Here is a 21,002-nt window from a genome sequence, read left to right as displayed (position 1 = left end):
TTTTTCTTCAGCTACAAAATAATGAAATCTCTAATTAGACCCAGAGAAAGTCCTGGGAGACAGATGAGATAGTATTTGAGTTGGACTTTAAAGAATGGTAGGAACTTGACAAGAAATGAAGGAGGGAGTTATCTAGTTGGCATACATTGTGAACCAAGGATGAATAGAAGTGACCCATTGGGAATAGTCTAATTTGGCAGAATGATGGACTTTATAGGCTACAGAGGCCTCCCAACCTTGCCTCCTGGCTCTGCCCATTTCCCACCCCCACCTTTCAATGGGTGTGAACACTTCAAGAGAGGCTGTCACTTGTGGTGATCTCTGTGGCATCCACTCCTAGAAGATCTCTTCCTGGAGAATAGGTACCTGTGGGAATGTGTCAATGATTGGCAGTGCCTCCTGCTACCTCCTGAATAGTGTTTTTGGGCACATTCCATCCTAAAAATGAAATATTGGCATATCCTGGTGAGTACTTCTGCCTTTGCCCAACTTTGCCTTTCCTGGGTAGATAGCATGAGATCATTGGGCAGAGAGAAGTAATCTAATGTTGAGATCTTATGCTTTTTTTTTTTTTTTTATCTTCCTGTTCCTAGGGGATTCCCTTCTTAACAATTTTCTCCCAAGCTGTGAAAGAACACTCAGAGACGCAGATCTGGCTTAAAATTTTTCCTTGATATTTACTAGCTATATGTTATTCTTAGCTGTAAATGAAGGTAGTGGATTAGATCAAAACTTCATAAACTGTAGGTTGCAACCCCATATGGGGTTGAGTAACTGAATGTGGGGGTTGCAAAAAATGTGGTCATATTAAAAAGGATTCTGAATGCAATTATCAAAAATTAAGGCAGAATCAAATGTGTAATGAATCTGAAGTGTTTTTGGCAGTGATTACCCATGTTCCACTGCAACTTCTCTGCAGTGTTGTCCTGAACACACACATGAATTTTACACTGTGTGTGCATGAGTACACCTTAGCTCTGATGCAAGACAGGTGTGACAAAAATTTTTCAGGTGAAAAGGGGTCGTGAGTGGAAAGAGATTAAGAAGTCCTGGATTAAATAATCCTGGATTAAATAATAAAGTTCTCTTTACTTCTGATATGCTGCAGTTGTTTGCTGTTGTTTTCAAACTTTTTAAAAAATTTTTAAAAATTTTCAATATTGTTTTCTTTTTGAATTTTAAATTCCAAATTCTCTCCCTCTTCCTATCCCCTCCTCAAACCACTGTAAAGGCAAGCAGTATGATATCAATTATGTGATATTATGCAAAATATTTCTGTATTGGCCATGTTGCAAAAAAAAAATAAATGAAACTGAGAAAATTATGTTTTAATTTGAACTGAAAGTTTATTTGTTCTTCTCTGGAAGTGAGTAGAAGTTTTTTTTTTTTTCATTATGAAAAATTGTAGCCAAGTCTTTTACAGTTGATTATCATTATAACATTGTTGCTACAGTTCATACTGATCTTCCATTTCTTCTCACTTCACTTTGCATCAGTTCCTATATGTCTTGCCATATTTTTCTGAACACCCCCTGTCATTTCTTATAGCACAATAGTACTTCATCACAACTGATTTATTCAATTGAACATTTGTTCAGTTGAACAGTATACCCTCAATTTCCAATTTTTTTGTCACTACAAAAAGAGCTGAAATATATTTATACAAATAAATCCTTTTCCCTTTCCTTTGATCTCTTTGGAGATAGGATATTGCTGGGTCAAAAATATGCACAGTTTTTGTAGCCCTTTGAGCATAGTTTCAAGTTGTTCTCCAATTTACTATTCCAGTTCATTAATGTACCTATTTTCTGTCCTCTTTTCTAGCATTTATCATCTCTGATAGGTTTAAGGTGGCACTTCAGAGGTATTTTAATTTGAATTTCTCTAATTAATAGTTATCTAGAGCATTTTTCATATTTAGAGCATTTCCCCTCCATATATATGCACATAATAATTTAGAGCATATGTTTTCATAGACAGTTTTAATTTCTTCTGAAAACTGCCTGTTCATAATCCTTTGACCACTTATCAATTGGGAAATGACTTCTTTTTATATATAAATTTGATTCAATTCTCTATGTATTTGAGAAATGAGATCTTCATCAGAGAAACTTGTTGCATTTTTAAAATATTATTTTACTTCTATGATTCCTTTCAGCAAAATGTAGTCTATTTGTTAATTCTTCTAATTAGGTCAATTTTTGCTTTTTCTATGTCTGAGATCATGATTGCTAGTCCTGCCTTTTTTATTTCAGTTGAAACATAATAAATTCTGGTCCAGTCCTTTATTTTAACTTGGTGTGTCTTTCTGTTTCAAGCGTGTATCTTGTTGGATTCTGAGTTGTAATCTATTTTGCTACCTGCTTCTGTTTTATGGATGAACTCATGCCATTCACATTCTCGCTTATGATTATTGTTTTCTCCTGTATCTTCCTTCTCTTTCTTCTTCTCTCTTTTTATCCTATCCCTCCTCAAAAGCTTATTTTGCTTCTAATCACTGCCTCTCTTAATCTACCTTCTCTTTTATTAGCCACCTTACTTCCTCTTATCCCTTTCTCTCTAAATGTTTTATTGGGCAAGTTAGATGTCCATACCTAAGAGTAAGGTTCAAGCATTGTCTGCCCTTCATTTCCTCCAAAAGCCCTTTTTTGTGTTCCTTTTTTACATGACAAAATTTCCCTCATTCTTCTTTGCCCCACTACTAGTACATCCCTCTTTCTTATTCCTTATTTTTTTGGAAGATTATTCCAACAAAATTGAATCATACATACCCATGCCCTCTGTCTATATAAACTCCTTTAACTGCCCCAATAATGATAAAGTTCTTAGAAGTTACATGAATCATCTTTTCACATAAGAATGTAAACAGTTTAACCTTATTGAGTAATTTATGATTTCTCTTTCATGTTTATCCTTTTTATGTTTCTCGAGTCCTGTGTTTAAATATTAGAATTTCTATTTAGCTTTGATCTTTTTCATCAGGAATGCTTGAAAGGCCTCTATTTCATTAAATTTCCATTTTCTTCCCTGAAGGATTATATTTAGTGGGAGTTTTCATTTTGGGACCTCTTTCAGAAGGTGGATTCTTTTAATTTCTATTTTACCAACTGGCACATAGATGTAAGAACAGTTTTCCCTTATAATTTGAAATAAGTTACCTAGTATTTTTAAAAATCATGTTTTCCTGCTAGATCAATTAAATTGTCTTTCTTCAATTTGTTTTCTAGGTTTTTGTTTTTTTTTCTGATGAGATATTTCATATTTACTTTTTCATTCTTTTAACTTTATTACTTTTTGATGTCTCATGGAGTCATAGCTTCCACGTAACTAATTCTAATTTTTAAGAAATTATTTTTACAAGATTTTGTACCTCTCTTTTTCCCATTTTGTTCTATTCTGAATTTTAAGGAATTTTTTTCTTCAATAAATTTTTGTACCTCTTTTACTATTAGGCCAATCCTAGTTTTTGAGTTGTTATTTTCTTCATTTTTTGGTTCCTTTCTTATTAAGCTGTTAATTTCCTTTTCATAATTTTTTGCATTGCTCTTTTTTAACTTTTTCCATTTTCTTTCTATTACTCTTATCTATTTAAGTTCCAGAAATTTGAGGGTAGTGGATCTAGTTAACATTTTTCTTTGAGCCTTTGGTTGTAGCTTTTTTCCTATTATTATATTCTTTTAAATTTGTGTCTTGGTCTTCCCCTATTATTATTGTAGATTCTTATGTCATTTTTTTTGGTTGTTCATTCATTTTCCTAGCCTATTTCTTGATTTTGAACTTTATGTTAAAGTTAGACTCCATTCACCTAGGGGTGAGGAGATTCTTTTCCAAACTTTAGACTTTTTTTTTTTTTTCTGGGTTGCTGGTTTCAGAACTAGTTCTGGAGATCCTCAAGTTTTTGGTGATTGATTCCCCAAGGTGGTGTGGTGATTCCAAAGGGAGAGTTGTGGTCATTGCTTTCCTGGTGTGTGCTCTGGTAAAGACTCAGGAAGGACCCCTAATCTCCTGAAGTTGTAAGCACTAGTATTCCTTTTGGCCCTGAAACTGGGACCAGGTCTCCTGCTCTTCTGCAACCAGTATTCAGTGGCAATACAATATTCAGCTCTACTTGAAACTTTGACCTGGGCCTTTGAACCCTTGTGATGAACCACAAATGCTCCTCTCTATTCTAGAACTGCTATGCAGAACTGCTTATAAGCAAGATAATTGCCATTCTGCACCATTTGTACTCAGTACTAGAAAGGGGTTTGCCTATTATCTTTCTGACCAGTTGTCCAATGCCTCTTACATCTCTGAACTGAAAGCTCTTGAAGCTGCTGTTATTCTTTCTGTTACATGTAGGTGTTCCAGAAGACAATCACCTCAGATCTTTCCTTCCAATCAAGAATGTTGAGAGAGCTCATTTGGATTGCTGCTTCTAATCTGCAGTCTTTACTGATGTGCTTTTAAATTTAAATCTCTAAATATGACATTCAAAGGTCCTCATCAACAGGTACCATTTTCCCTCTCTAACCTAAATCCCTACATTTTCCAATGTATTTAGTCTATTTCAATGGAAGGCAGTCTCTTCCCATGGTTCCCCATATATATACCACACTCTACTTTTGACTTTCATATGTATCCTTCTTGGGATTGATTCCCTTTTCTCTCCTTCTTGTCTGGTTTATTCTTAAGCTTTATTATAGTTTTTCTATTCCCATCAAATATTTTCCAATTATATAATTTGCACCATGATTATCTTCTCTTAATTTATAATTTCTATAACACTATTTCTATAGGTCCTTTAATAAATAGTCTTGTGATTGATTCTGTCCAGGTTTTTATTATTCTTATTAATAAAATTATAATAATAGCTTACATTTTTTTGAGAACGGTATGATTACAAGATGCCACCACATACAAGCTTTTGAGTATAGGCAGGGCAAGTATCCTCACTATAGGTGAGGAAATGGAGATTAAGTGACTTGCTCACAATCACTATCTTGCTACTTTTCACTATTCCAAAAAATTGACTGTACAATTGACTTAAAGGCAGGGATTTTGTCCTTTGTTTTTCTTTGATTTCCCTGCCAGAGCCTAGTACAGTAGTACCATTCTATTAAAGACATTTGCCAATTTTTTTTTTTCACAGTGAATTTGAACCAAAAGATAGAATTGAGAAATTCAACAATAGTTGTGTGATTGTCTCCATCTAGCCTAAACAGGCCAGTGGAAATACCTACTGTTCAGCTCAGGTTGAATCCTGAGATTATAACAAGGAGAGGTCACCATGATCCTGATAAGGGGATTAAATAGTGCTCAGACCCTCTGAGATGGATTCTGGGAGATTCTTGGAGAGTGGTCCTACATTGAACCTTAGAGAGAAAATTGGAGAAAATTCCTAGTAAAGCATGTCTACACATTTGGATGAATGAAAAAGAGCTGATGGAGGGGAGACGCCAGCTTAGGTCTTTTGGAACCAGCTTGTTTCAGACATGTTTAGTTGTGTTCTATACTCTTTTGTAGATAGATAGAAGATGGGTGGGGAAGCTGGTTGGAGCCCATTTACATCTTATCTGTGAAGCTAAGATTTTTTTTGGGAAGGGAGTGGATAGAGAAAGAGGAACAGGAAGATCTATTTCCAGTCTTTAGATAACAAGTACTCTTAACTTCTACCAAGAAGGTGCTTTTTTACCTCTTGGTTTGGTATGGACAGCCTCTTCTCCTTGACCAATTTCCTACAAGGTAAGAGTTTGATGATTATTATTCTTTGATTTGCCCTTTGTGGTATCTCCAGGCTGTGTGTATGAAGTTCAGGGCAAGTTGAGCATGGGAAATTGCCTCACAAGTTTGACGCTTGTAAACAACCTCCTCCACAAAGTGGTTTTGTGTTTAAGAGAGGAAAATTGGACAGAGCCCCAGCCTCTGCAGCCAAGAGCTCCACAATGACTAGGTCATTGCCCCTATCTGGGCTCTGCAGGCCAACAGGGACACCTGCTGTGGAGGAGATTATTTACAAGGGTCATATTCATGAGACAATTTGTCTTGGATTTCATATAAACAGATGGTCATCCTACCTACTGCCTAGTCCTCAACTACATTTCGAGAAACAGCTTATTGGATCCTTGTGCTTCTCCTTAGTTTAGATTTATTTCCTGAATTTTGGGGTATGATCTGAAGGCATCTGGGGACTGATGTTAAGGGGACTGACTAATGGCTGATGGGGTGATGAAGATGTTGAATGGGGAAGAGAAAGGAAATAGATCACCATAATCTTGCCTGTGGCTTACTTACTCCCTTATACTTTCCAAAGTCCATTCACATTGATGGTGGATTATAGTATTTTCAACAACCCCAAGAGGTAATGAGGAAGGTGGTATAATACACATTTTCCAGATGAGAAAACCAAGGCTAGAAGTTAGATATCCTGACTCCAGATTGCTTTAAAATTTGCACCCCCCCGAATCTTTTCCTGCCTCTGTCTACCCTGCCCTCTCATCTGGATAGTGTGAGGACATGAAAGGTGACCTATAGAGGACCAGCAAGAACTTGCATCAAAAAAGTAGGAGCTTAACAAGCTTAATCAGGCCATTTAGCAGCTCATGGCTCAGGTGAACAGCACCAAGAACCAGGGAGGCATTGGTCTTCTCAGTCAGGGACTTGTTCGATCTGGCATTGTATTTTGCAAACTACCTGAAGGGATGAGACATCACTTGTCTTTCTCACCCTTTCTATATTCCAGCTGGGGTTTGGCCAATAAAAAAGAGAGAGTGGTCCAGAGGAAAATGGTAGCCCGGTGTGTAATGTGTATGTGTATTTATGCACCCATTGTTATCCATATATATATATGCCTACCTGAGTAGTGTACAATGCAACTATTTACTTGATGTATGTCATGCAAGTTTATACAGGTATGTATATAGTGTATACACATACCCACATATGTTTCATGTTGCATAGTTATATCATGTAAACTATGTAAACTATGTATTTGCTTGTTTACATTTGCATCTCCAATACAAGTAAAACATGCCCAACATATAGAAAACACTTTATATGTGCTTTCTCTATGCAAACACATACATGTACATATGCCTTTTTATTTTCCTGAGTTAATTGGGGTTAAGTGACTTGCCCAGGGTCACACAGTTAGGAAGCATTAAGTGCCTGAGACCAGATTTGAACTCAGGTCCTCCTGACTTCAGGCTGGTGCTCTATCCACGGCGCCACCTGGCTCCCCCTGTACATATGCTTTTTAAAGATATATTCTGTCAATATTTTTGAATGTGGTCTTGTATGTGCATAAATTCAGATTTATGGATAAACAACTATATTAGTATGATATGTTATTATATCTTTCACAACCCCATTTTGCCTCCATTAAAAATCAACATCACATATAAATTTGGACTACTGACTTTCAGATTATGTTTTTTGGATTACCATGATATCTACTCTCACCTATTCATAAAATAGCAGGAGTTGTGTAAGTTCAGGATCCTCTAATTCTGTAGCTCCCTTCCTTGGACAAATTTGACATAAGTGGCAGGAGTCTTGGCTCAGTTCTTTCTAAAGCAGAGGTTTTTTTTTTTCTTTCAAACTTGTGGTTCATAGATCAGATCACAGATCATTAATCAGGCCATTCAGCAGCTCATGGCTCATACTCAGGTGAGTAAAAGTGAGTAAAAGAGATCCAAGGACAGATGGTGAGAAAAATGCATGATCTTACATGGCTCAAACAAGACAGCTTTATTTTTACTAACCTTTGGTGTCTCTTAGAATTTTGTGTGCTTTAATTAAAATATTTAAAAAGTATTCTCACTAGATATGGCCTCATGAGTAATATTATTAGGAGATATCCACAATCCTCTGAAGGTTATGCCTGAAGGTTGGAAGTAGTCTTGTTCTGGGAATTCAAAAATACAAATAAGTTTTGAGAGAATGATCCCCAGAGCCTGCACACTACATATTTTTGTAATAAACTATAGACTCTTCTTTTCTCATTAAAAAATAAATAACAGTGTTCTGAGAGGGGTTCACAGTCTTCTCTCTAGGTTAAATTTCTGAGATCAAGTCATAAATAGCAAGATACCAGTAGAGATGGATCTACTACACTGTTAATCCATGAGGGCTATAATAACCTTTCCCTTTGATTAATGTATTTTTTTTTATTGTTTACTCATTTTAAATTGTGACCCTATTTGGGGTTTACTTGGCAAAGATACTGGAGTGATTTGTCATTTCCTTCTCCATTTCATTTTATTGATTAGGAAACTGAAGCAAACAGGGTTAAGAGACTTGTCTAGGATTACATAGCTAATAAGTGTCTGCAGCTAGATTTGATCTCAGAAAGATGAGGCTTCTTGACTCCAGGTTCATTGTAGTTGTCCCAATAATTGCATTAGAGAGTAACTATGCAATGTGGTCTATGTGTTCATAGGTTCTGAAGGAGAAGCTATTACCAATTTTCTTGATGAGAGGAGGACCTCCACCCTATATTCTGTGAATAAGGACTATACTATTCCCCACTCATCTGGGGGAAAAAGGGATGGGATCAAATGATAGGTCCCTTCAGTTCTGGTAGTCTATAATTATGGCATAAGTTCTCTGAACTTTTACTTCTTCACCTTCTTCCTCCTTCTATCTGCTGGCACAACTCCCTGCCCCCTTGTCTTCTCTCCATAATCTCTATCTTGGCTTTAATATCTCAGTGTTCCAGAGCTCCAGCCCTATATTAGCTATTTAATGGATGTCCCCACATGAATGTCTTATAGACATAGCTTAAGCTCAACAGGTCCCAAACTGAGCTTATTATCTTTTTCCTAAGCCTGCCTTCTCTCAAAATTTTGTATTTTTGTTGGTATCAGTGTCATCTTTCCAGTCCCTCTTCAGACTAATCATTTCCTCCATGAATCTTTCTATAGTCTCTCCAGGTCTCCTAATTCTTACAGAATTTTATTATTTACCCGCTTACTGCTCATTTATATGCAACTCATACTTCATCACTACATTGTAATTTATTAATAATAATAGTTCACTTTTTTTTTAGTAGTTTAAACTCCTAGAATGGGCAGAATGGTGAAGAAGCTACATTAGGTAGCATCTACTTAGATTTTATTTGATTATCATTTTTTACTTTTAAAGAAACTTTAAAAATTACTAATTTTCAGTTTTCAAATTTTTCTCTCCTTCCATTTATTAAGAAGGGTGATACCATGTATACATACATATATTATATATTCCTCCAACATATGTCTGTATTAGTCATATTTGGGGTGGGAGAAGAGTTGGAAAAAATAAAAATAATGAATCTGCAATGTTAGTCCTTCAGTTGTCTATCTGTAGATAGATGATATTTTCATTGTTATATAGATTTTGGCAAAATGTTTGATAAAAATATCTATTTTTTAATAGAAATGTATTATGGGCCAGAACTCTGTACTTGAAACAAGGATTCTTACAAGGTGCCAACTCAGTGGAATTGATAAGACAAATGGTTATCTAGTTTAGCATTGTGATTAATAGTTCTGTAGTTCAGTATAATTGATTTAATCTTACAACAAATAATGGTTCCCTAGTGATATAATGATTGGTTTATACTCAGTTTACTGTAAATGATCTAATTATAATAGAGCATATAAGCTGGGACAAACTCAGCCAGGGTGAGACTTAGAGAAGAGAGAGGACTGGAGGTGGGAGCTCAAGCTCTTGGAGCCAAGGAGAGAGATTCATTCCATCTCACACCACCATGGTGTGGTGGCAGGCCTGTCCTCCTGCTTTCCCCACTGAGACCAAGGCCTGTCTGAAGGACCTCCAGAAAACTAGCAGGGCCCCAAGCAAGGAGACAATAAAGAATTTGGACTTTAACACCTGGATATTCTTGTGGTGATTAAAAAGGAAGGCTGATCTACCAAAGGAGAGTCAGGAATTATATGAGCAAAATTACAAAACACTTGCCACAAAAATAAAGTCAGATTTAAATAATTGGAAAGACATTCAGTGCTCTTGGATAGGCCGAAAGAATATAATAAAGATGACAATACTCCCCAAACTAATCTATTTATTTAGTGCTATACCAATCAGACTACCAAGAAACTATTTTAACGACCTAGAAAAAATAACAACAAAATTCATATGGAAGAATAAAAGGTCGAGAATTGCAAGGGAACTAATGAAAAAAAAGTCAGATGAAGGTGGTCTAGGTGTACCTGATCTAAAGCTATATTATATAGCAGCAGCCACCAAAACCATTTGGTATTGGCTAAGAAATAGACCAGTCGATCAGTGGAACAGATTAGGTACAAAGGATAAAAAAGGGATAGCAATCTAGTCTTTGACAAACCCAAAGATACCAACATTAGGGATAAAACTTCATTATTTGAAAAAAAAAACTGTTGGGAAAACTGGAAATTAGTATGGCAGAAATTAGATATGGATCCACACTTAACACCATATACCAAGATAAGATCAAAATGGGTCCATGATTTAGGCATAAAGAGTGAGATCATAAATAGATTAGAGGAACAGAGAATAGTCTACCTGTCAGACCTGTGGAGGAGGATGGAATTTATGACCAGAAGAGAACTAGAGATCATTATTGATCACAAAATAGAAGATTTTGATTACATCAAACTAAAAAGTTTCTGTACAAACAATACTAATGCAAACAAGCTTAGAAGGGAAGTAACAAATTGGGAAAATATTTTTACAGTTAAAGGTTCTGATAAAGGTCTCATTTCCAAAATATATAGAGAACTGACCCTAATATATAAGAAATCAAACCATTCTCCAATTGATAAATGGTCAAAGAATATGAACAGACAATTCTCAGATGATGAAATTGAAATTATATCCACTCATATGAAAGAGTGTTCAAATCACTACTGATCAGAGAAATGCAAATTAAGACAACTCTGAGATACCACTACACACCTGTCCGATTGGCTAAGATGACAGGAACAAATAATGATGAATGTTGGAGGGGATGTGGGAAAACTGGGACACTAATACATTGTTGGTGGAGTTGTGAAAGAATCCAACCATTCTGGAGAGCAATTTGGAACTGTGCCAAAAAAGTTATCAAACTGTGCATACCCTTTGACCCAGCATTGCTGTTATTGGGCTTATTTCCCAAGGAAATACTAAAGAAGGGAAAGGGACCTGTATGTGCCAAAATGTTTGTGGCAGCCCTTTTCATAGTGACTAGAAACTGGAAGATGAATGGATGTCCATCAATTGGAGAATGGTTGAATAAATTATGATATATGAAGGTTATGGAATATTATTGCTCTGTAAGAAATGACCAGCAGGACGAATACAGAGAGGCTTGGAAAGACTTACATCAACTGATACTGAGTGAAATGAACAGAACCAGAAGATCACTGTACACTTCAACAACAATACTGTATGAAGATGTATTCTGATGGAAGTGGATATCTTCAACATAAAGAAGATCCAACTCACTTCGAGCTGATCAATGATGGACAGAAACAACTACACCCAGAGAAGGAACACTGGGAAGTGAATGTAAATTGTTAGCACTACTGTCTATCTACCCAGGTTGCTTATACCTTCGGAATCTAATACTTAACGTGTAACAAGAAAATTGGATTTACACACATATATTGTATCTAGGTTATACTGTAACACATGTAAAATGTATGGGATTGACTGTCATCTAGGGGAGGGAGTAGAGGAAGGGAGTGGATAATTTGGAAAAATGAATACAAGGGATAATGTTATAAAAAATTACTCATGCATATATACTGTCAAAAATTTTTTATAATTATTTAAAAAAAAAAGAATAGAGTCCCAAGTCCATAATAAAAAATAAAAATAAATAAAAAAGGAAGGCTGGTCCAGAGATTTCCAAAAAACCAACCAGAACATCACAGAAAGGATGGAGAATGTTGAGCTGGATAATAATGTGATTGTATTTTTAAGGATCAACAATCCCATCATGCACAGTAATGGGTGTTTGGGGAGAAACTCCTATACTAAGGTGATAAAGAGGTAGAATTGGAGTCAATCAAATTGCTAGATTCCAAGAGAGGTCCTAAGTGGTATTTTTTTCCTTAAAATTTTGATCATCTTTTTTCAGTTTGTTAATTTTCTTTTTATAATTTTCTTGCATTGCTTTTATTCCCCCCCCCCCAATCTCTCTTATTTGATTTGAATTCCTTTTAAAGTTCTTCTAAGAACTCTTTTTGGGCTTATGACTATGGAACCTTATTCTTTGGAATGAGTGCCTTTTTTTTTTTTAACCTTTTATACCAAAGTAGCTATCTATGGTCTGGTTGTTTTTTTCCTTTGCTTACTCATTTTTATTGTTTTATTTTTTATTATAATCAAGTTTTAACTCTGAATTGTGGGTAATGTTGTCCTTCCTTTGTTCCTCTTTCCTGTTATTTTTCCCACACTCTTTCTAACATTTATTATTTTCCTTTTCTGTCATATTAGCTTATATGATAGGTATCACATGGTAATCTCTAATAAATTTTCTAATTTCTTTAATAAATAATTATTTGGAACATTTTTAATTACTATAGATACCTTTGATTTCTTCATCTGAAAACTGCCTGTTTGACCATTTATCATATACATCAGTTAAGGCCCTCTGTTTTGAGGGTGCATCCCTCAAGCTCAGGAGTTCTCAGTTATACCAGGGCTAAGACTAAGCAGATAGAGCCTAGACCTGATATCGGGGAGATCTGAATTCAAATTCACCCTCAGAAACCTAATAACTATAGACCCATGGCAAGGCATTTAACCTGTATCTTCATTTGTAAAATGGATTGAAGAAGGAAGTGGCAAATCACTCAAGTATCATTTCCAAGAAAAACCCCAAATAAGATCATGAAGAGTGAGACATGACTGAAATGATTGAACAACAAAAGGGAAAGATGAGAAGAGGAAGGAAAAGGAGGAAAAAGAAAGAAAGAAAAAAGAAAGGAAGGATGAAAGAAAAAGAAGAAAAGAAAGGAAGGAAGAAGGGAAAAAGAAAGAAAGAAGAAAAGAAAGGAACAAAGAAAGAAAGGAAGGAAGGAAGAAAAGAAAGAAAAAGAGGGAAAAAAGAAAGGAAGGAAGAAGGAAAGAAAGGAAGGAAGGAAAGAAAGAAAGAAAAAGATATTTTGTAATTCTTTGAGCTTATTTTCCACTAAATCACTAATCCTACATCTAGCTAACTCTCTATCATCTGTCTTGATGGAGGAGAGTGGTAGATATTACAGATAATTCCATATTACTTCCATTTGTCTCTGAGCTATGTTTTTATGAGTCTTATATGTGAATGTTGGTATGCTAAAGCTCTTAGAATTCATAGGATTTTTTGCTTTAAATAACAAGGCTGTTCAGTGAGAAGTTGTAAACATCACCTTTCAGACTAATGCAAAATATTATCCTATAATGAGCTTTTGGGGGACAGGGGCTAGAGAAAGATATCTCTAAGCTTTAGTCTGGCAGGCTTACAATGGAATTTATTGGGATGTTATGAGTTACTAGTTCTAAAATCACCACTTTGAGTTGCTTTTGGATTTTTTGAATCATCAGAGGGGACAGTAACATCAACCAAAAGGGATTAAATAAATGGTAGTGAAAGTAATTATTCACCATAAGCTTTCTTCATAACAATCCTATAAGGTAGATATCAAGAGCATTCTTATCTCCATATTTCTGAGGAGGAAACAGAGGCTCAGGGACAGTCATTCAGTGGAAAATTTTTATTTTGTTTTGTTTCATTTTTCTCTTATATTGTGTGATTCTTGATAAGCTGAAAGTAAGATTTGCCTTGGCAATGCTAGGGAGGATACTTGAGGAATCTGAATCCAAAGTTAGTCAATAAACATTTATTAAGTTCCTACTATTCAATGGTGTCCAATAAATGACAAAAAATTGGCAAATTACGACAAATGATAAAGTTTAGTGGCTATGGCTCCTCCTTTTGTATTCTTACTCCCATTCTCCTCCCTTTAAAGCCTACCATAGGGCCATGAAAAATGTCACAAGTATTTATGGATGTGGCTAATCCTTTAAGGGTGTCACCTTAAATAAATGTTTAATAAATGTTGGTTTGGAAGTAATGTGGAATTATCTGTGCTATCTTCCACTCTCCTAAATGAGGGCAGAGAATTAAGAGTTGGCTGTATGGGGGCTAATGATTTAGCACAAAAACAAGTCTAAGGATTTATAAAACACCTTCCTCTTTCTTTCTTTTTCCCTCCCTCCCTCCCTTCCTTCCTTTTCCTTCTTTCCTTCCTTCCTTCCTTCCTTCCTTCCTTCCTTCCTTCCTTCCTTCCTTCCTTCCTTCCTTCCTTCCTTCCTTCCTTCCTTCCTTCCTTCCTTCCTTCCTTCCTTTCTTCCTTCCTTCCTTCCTTCCTTCCTTCCTTCCTTCCTTCCTTCCTTCCTTCCTTCCTTCCTTCCTTCCTTCCTTCCTTTTTTTCTCTCTTTCTTGTTATTGTAACTCAACAAGTTTCAATTGTATTCAATTCGTCATGATCTACATAGATATAAATCTGGTCTTATGTGAAAACTATTTTATAGTGTTATATTTGTGTGGAGTTTACAAGCTTTTGAGTCTATATAAATTCTGAAAGCAAGAAATTTGTCATAAAAGCATCAGGAAAACTTGGAGTCATTCCTCCTTTAGAAAAGATGGAAGAGAAGGAGGAAGAAAGGAAAGGAGAAAAAGAGGGTTGTTGTTTGTCCTTCATTCCATAAAGGACCATGACATCAGGGAATGATATCATGATATGCAAATGAATTGGATTTAAGTGGGAGAGACAGGACAACTGCACATGATCTTGGATGCAATGGGAGATCTTGGCCTTTTTAAACTAAGGCCTCTAACAGGTCTAAGTTTGCATGGGGCAAAGCCCAATCAGTGTTTAAGGATGGGTAAGAAATGAGACAGAGAATGGTTTCTTTTGCCAACTAAAAAAAAAAGGAAAAAAAAATCAGTCTAGAAGGAAAGACTCAGGGTTTTTTTTAAGGGAGGGAGGGAAAGAAGGAAAGAAGGATGCAAGGAAGAAAGGAAGGAAAGAAGGAAAAGAACAGAAGTATGGAAGAAGGAAAGAAGAAGGAAGGAAAGGAAAGAAGCAAGGAAAGGAATAGAAGGAATAAAGGAAGGAAGGAAGGAAATAAAAGGAAATAAGTACTATTATTATCCTTATTTTATACTTGAGGAAATGGAAGCCATTAGTGAACTTGTCCAGGGTTATACAGATAGCAAACATATGAGACGTCAGGCCCAGAGGTCTATGCACTATGGTATCCCTTAGTTGGTGTACCCTTATTTCCTTTGAGGGAGACAACTCTGCTTGCATTTCTTGGAGGTCAATAGAAAATTCTGGTAGGGTTCTGAGCTCCAGAGAAAAACATACTGGGAAATTTAATTTCTGAAGACCCAGATTTCCCCTGGCCAGACTAATCTAGACTTTCCCTGGCCTGTTTGCTAACCTCAGCTACAGTTTTAAAAAATAGTATCTCCCCACCATTTAGAAGTTAAGACAATTTTTAGCATTCATTTTTATGAGATTTTGAATTTCAAATTTTTCTCCCTTCCTTCTTATCCTCCCCTTTTCCTAAAATGCTAGGCAATTTGATATAGGTCATGCATATGGTATCATGTAAAGCATTTTTTCCATATTACACTTGTGAAAGAAGAAACAGATAAAAAGGGGGAAAGCATGAAAAAGAATAAATTAAGTGAAAAAGTATGCTTTGATTTGCATTCATAATTCATCAGTTCATCAGGAGAGATCATTTTCCTTTTGAGTCCTGGATCATTGTGTTGTTGAAAAAAGCTAAGTTATTCATAATTGATCATCACACAATCTTGCTGATATTGTGTGTAATGTTTTCCTGGTTCTGCTCATTTCACTTTGCATCAGTTCATACAAGTCATTAGATTATTCTAAAGTCTGCCTGTCCATCATTTATTATTGCATAATAGTATTTCTTTACATTTATGTAACACATCCTGTTCAATCATTCCCCAATTGATGGGCATCTCCTCTATTTCTAGTATTTTGCCACTATGTAAAGAACTGCTCCAAATGTTTTTGCACATGTAGATTCTTTTCTCTTTTTTATATTTCCTTTGGCATATAAACCTAGTGGTGGTATTGCTGGATCAAAGTATATGCATAGTTTGGTTGTCCTTAGGGCATAATTTCAAACTGCCATCCAGAATGGTTGAGTCAGTTTACAATTCCACCAACAGTGCATTACTATCCTTATTTTCCTACATCTTCTCCAACATTTGAATTCCTCACTTCTTCATACATCTATAGTTACCTTTGATTTCTTCATCTGAAATCTGCCTGTTCATATCCTTTGACCATTTGAAAATTGGGGAATTGCATAATACAAATTTGACTTAGTTCTCTCTATATTTGAGAAATGGAACCTTTAGCAGAGACATTTGCTATAAAGATTATTTCTAAACTTTCTGTTTTCCTTCCAATATTGGTTACATTGATTTTATTTGTGCAAAAGCTTTTAAATTTAATATAATCAAAATTATCTGTCTTACATTTTGTAATGTTCTCTATCTGTTGCTTGATAATGATGAACCTGTAACTCAATTAACTGCTCTTTTAAGGATCTGAATGCTAACAATAAGATTATACAATGATCAATTCTGATGGACATGGTTCTTTTCAACAATGAGATGATCCAGGCCAATTCCATTGATCTTGTGATAAAGAAAGCCACCTACACCCAGAGAAAGGATTGTGGGAACTGAGTGTGGATCACATCATATCATTTTTACTCTTTTTGTTGTTGTTTGATTGCATTTTATTTTCTTTCTCAATTTTTCTTTTTGATTTGATTTTTCTTATGCAAAAAGATAATCATATAAAAATGTGTGCATATATTGGATTTAATATATATTTTTACCATGTTTAACATATATTGTCGTCTAGGAGAAGGGGTGGAAGGAAGTAGGGGAAAATTGGAACACAAGGTTTTGTAAGGATTAATGTTAAAATATTATCTATGCAAATGTTTTGAAAATTTAAAAGATTTGATAAAAAAAAGAATTTGGATGCTATACCAGTTGGTACATGTATGTTTAGTATTGCTATTACTTCACTGTCTATGATACCTTTAGCAAGATGTAATTTTCTTCCTTATCTCTTTTTATTAGGTCTATTTTTGCTTCTGCTTTGTCTGAAATAAGTATTTCTATCCCTCTTTTTTTATTTTTTATTTTTTTTTAGCTTCAACTAAAGCATAATAGGTTCTGTTTTAGGCTTTTACCTTTACTGTGTGTGTGTGTGTGTGTGTGTGTGTGTGTGCACGCACATGCACCTCAGGTGTGTTTCTTATGTATTATAGGATTCTTTTTTTTATTGATACCCTGATATTCTCTTCTGTTTTATGGGAAAATCCACCACCCACTCTCCTTGTAATAGGTTTTCTTTCTCTCCATAGCAATAGGCTTTTTTGTGTTCTTCATATGAAATAATTTACCTCATTTGTTTCTTCCTTCCTTCAGCACCCAGTGCACTCCTCTTTCTCATCCTTTAATTGCTTTTTTGGGTCATGTTCCTTCTAACTGTACTATTAGTTGTTGCATCTAGGGTCATCTCTAATCATCCTGATTTGTATCTTACCATTGGATCCAGATGACTCCAGAGGAGAAAGTTAGGCTGGTGACTTTGCACAGCCCTTCCTCACTTAAATCCAATTTACTTGTATATCTTGGCATCACCTCCCTGACACCATGATCCTCTTCAAGAATGAAAAGCAAACAACTGTTATTGGTTTTTAATTTTTTTAATGGTACAATTTGAAAGAATTACAAGTATCATCTTCTCATCTTCCCATGTAGGGATGTAAACAGTTCACCTCTATTGAATCTCTATGTCTTCTTTTTCCCTTTTTAGGTTTCTCTTGATATTGGAGATCATGTTTTTGTTCAATACAATTCTGGTTTTCTCCCTATGAAAGCTCCAATGAATGACCAATTTTTTTTCTCCTTGAAGTATTATGCTTAATTTTACCAGGAAGGTGATTCTTGGTTGTAGTTCCAGCTCCTTTGTCTTCCAGAATATAATGTTCCATAAATCTCTAATCTTTTAATGTTGCACCTGCTAATTCCTGGGTAAACCTCATCTTGGTTCTCCAATATCTGAATTGTTTTTGGACATTTGCAGTATTTTTTCTTGACCTGATACTTCCGTAATTTGGCGGAAATGTCCCTTGGGTTTTTTTATTTTAGGATCTCTTTCCTGAGGTGACTGGTGAATTCTTCCAATGCTCATTTTGCCCTATACTTCCAGCATATTAAGTAAGTTTTTTTTTTGTTTTGTTTTGTTTTGTTTTTTTGACAATTTCTTAAAAGATGCTGTCCAGGTCTTTTTTTTTATTGTTGCTTTCAGGTAGTCCAGTGATTTTTGATGTTGTATCTCTTGAATTTATTTTCCAGGTCAGTTGTTTTTCCAATGAGGTATTTAAAATTTTGTTTTATTTTTTCATTTTTTTTTTGAATTTATTTGATTGATTCTTGATCTCTCATAATCATTAACTTCCACTTGACCAATTTTAGTTTATAAGGAGTTGTTTTCCTTGGTTAGCTTTTGTACTTCCTTTTTCACTTGGCTAACTATGCTTTTTAAGCAATTGTTTTTCCCCCAAACTGCTGACTCTTTTCCCATAATTCTCTAGCACCACTCTCATTTCTTTTCCCAATTTTTCTTCTACCTCTTTTATATGGTTTTTAACTTCTCTATGAATAATTTTTGGGCTTGAGACCACTTTCACTTTTTCTTTTGGTTTTTGCTTATTGGTGTTTTCACATTCTTTTTGTCTCCTGAGTTTGTGTCTTGATCTTCTTTGTTACCACAGTAACTTTCTGCGGTTAGATTGGTTTTTTTGGCTAATTTTTTATCTTTTCCCTTCTTTTAAATTTGATTTCTGCTTCTGGGGTGGAAGGGATACTGTCTTAGGCTTCTTTCAAGGGACTGCTGCTCCTGATTCCACTGATGATGAAGCACTGATGTTTCCCTGATGTCCATAGGGGACCCTTATGCTGAGGGGATTAGGTGAGTAGTGGCTGGTATTTACAGACACTTTAACTGGTGCTGAGCCTGAATCATACAGACATTTCTTATCAGTCTTCCAAGTTCTTGGGCTAAAAGATTGTTTCACCCATCTTTTTGGTTCTGCTTTTTCGGATTTGTTTTGGGGCACTATTTTATGGTTGTTTGGAGATAAATGGGGGAATTATGGTGGTTTACTACTTACTTCCTCAGTTAGATTGTTTCAAATCAACCAAGAGTCATAGAGTCAAGAGTCAGACATGACTAAAAGATGACTAAACAACAATAACATTGTTGTGCAGGGCAAAAAGCACTCATTGGTTAAAACAGCATTTCATTACCAGAAATATGCCCCCTTCAAAGCTCAAATTCATTGCCTCTCATATCAAATTGACATTTTTAAAAAATTTCAGTTCTCTGATTTATGTTCTGCATCTCTGGCTTTAGTGGAATTTGGTGTGCTGTGTACATATATTTACACATATTAATGTCAATAATATTAATAACATTAAATAATGCCAAAATATTAATATATCTGCATATATACTCTATAATTTAGGAATGTTTTAATTGATACTTTCTGTTTCTTACATCATCATATTTTCTTGGCTCTGTCCATCTCACTCTACATCAGTTCATTTAGGTCTTTCTAATCTTTTCTGTTTTCATCATATGCATCATTTCTTATCTCAAAGTAATATTCCATCATATTTGCATATTCCACAATTTGCTTAGCCATCCTCCAACTGATGAATGGAAATTTATGTTGTTTCTAATTTTTAGCTATCACAATAAGTGCTGCTATAAATATTTTGCTGTATATAAGGACTTTTTTTTTTTAATCAATGCTTTCCTTGGAGTATAAGCTAAGTAACAGAATCTCTGGTTCAAGAGATAGGGACATTTTAGTAATTTTACTTACTTAATTCCAAATTGTTTTTTGAAGTAGTCTTTACCATTTCACAATTCCATCAACAATATTTTAGTCTACCTATCTTCCTACAATCCCTCCAATTTTGATTTGCTATTTTTTTATATTGTTAAGAATACTTTTTTATATGGTTAAGAATACTTGTGAGAAGCATTTGTTCATATCCTTTGACCATTTATCTCTTGGGGAATAACTATTTACACACACACACACACACACACACACACACACACACAATATATCTTAGATACTAGATCCTTTAAAAAAATGATACAAAGTTTTTTTTCTCATTTTATTCTATTTGCATTAGTGTTATCTATGCAGAAGCTCTTCAAATTAAAGTTATCAAAGTTGTCTATTTTTGTTTTGAAATTGCCTGTATCTTTTATTTAGTTAAGAATATATATCCCTTTGCCTGTCATCTAGGCGAGGCAGTAGAGGGAGGGAGGGGATAATTTGGAAAAATTATTACAAGGGATAATGTTATAAAAAATTATTCATGCATATATACTGTCAAAAATTTGTAATTATAAAATTAAAAAAAAGAATATCTATCCCTGCTCATAGATATGAGAGGGATATATGTCTTCTAATATTAGTGTGCTCTTTAATATTAAGGTCATGTAAACATTTAGAATATATTGTGGAACATGATAGAAGGTGTTGGTCTAAGCCTAATTTTTGCCAGGCTTCATGCTAGTTTTCCCAATAGTTTTTTTTAATCAAAGAGAGAGTTTTCCCCCAGGTAATTTGTTTTCCACTTTATCAAACACCAGATTACTGAGTCTTCTAGTTTTTTAATCTCCCTTATCCAGCCTGTTTTATTGAGCTATCTCTTTATTCTTTAACCAACACCAGATGGTTTTGATGACTGCTAAATAATATAGTTTAAGTCTGGACATACTGTTTCCTCTTTGTCTCTACATCTTTTCATCATTTCACTTGATATTCCAGATCTTTTGTTTTTCCAAACGAATTTTGTTACCATTTTATCCAAGTTCTATGAAGTATCCCTTTGGTAAATTGATTAGCATAGCATTAAAATA

At 34.9% G+C, this 21,002-nt stretch overlaps 2 protein-coding genes across 7 annotated transcripts in view; one reads left to right on the top strand and one right to left on the bottom strand.

The window, feature by feature from the left end:
* Window positions 1-21,002, bottom strand: part of LOC141544318 (keratin, type II microfibrillar, component 7C-like) — a 41,706-nt gene that overhangs the window by 14,614 nt on the left and 6,090 nt on the right. The window lies entirely within an intron of this gene.
* The window catches only part of LOC141544316 (keratin, type II cuticular Hb6), a 44,251-nt gene continuing 28,844 nt past the window's right edge, over window positions 5,596-21,002 (top strand). For 2 of the 3 annotated variants that reach the window (XM_074270326.1, XM_074270328.1), the window contains exon 1: window positions 5,596-5,724. The gene's annotated coding sequence lies outside the window, so the exon portion shown is untranslated. Of the gene's footprint in view, window positions 5,725-18,647; window positions 19,029-21,002 lie in introns of those variants that run through there. The other variant, XM_074270327.1, reaches the window with a different exon arrangement.

The sequence above is a fragment of the Sminthopsis crassicaudata genome, chromosome 5 (genome assembly GCF_048593235.1).
Source record: "Sminthopsis crassicaudata isolate SCR6 chromosome 5, ASM4859323v1, whole genome shotgun sequence".
Classification (NCBI taxonomy): domain Eukaryota; kingdom Metazoa; phylum Chordata; class Mammalia; order Dasyuromorphia; family Dasyuridae; genus Sminthopsis; species Sminthopsis crassicaudata.
Note: the sequence above shows the minus strand (reverse complement) of the source record. Positions and strands in the feature narration are given on the sequence as shown.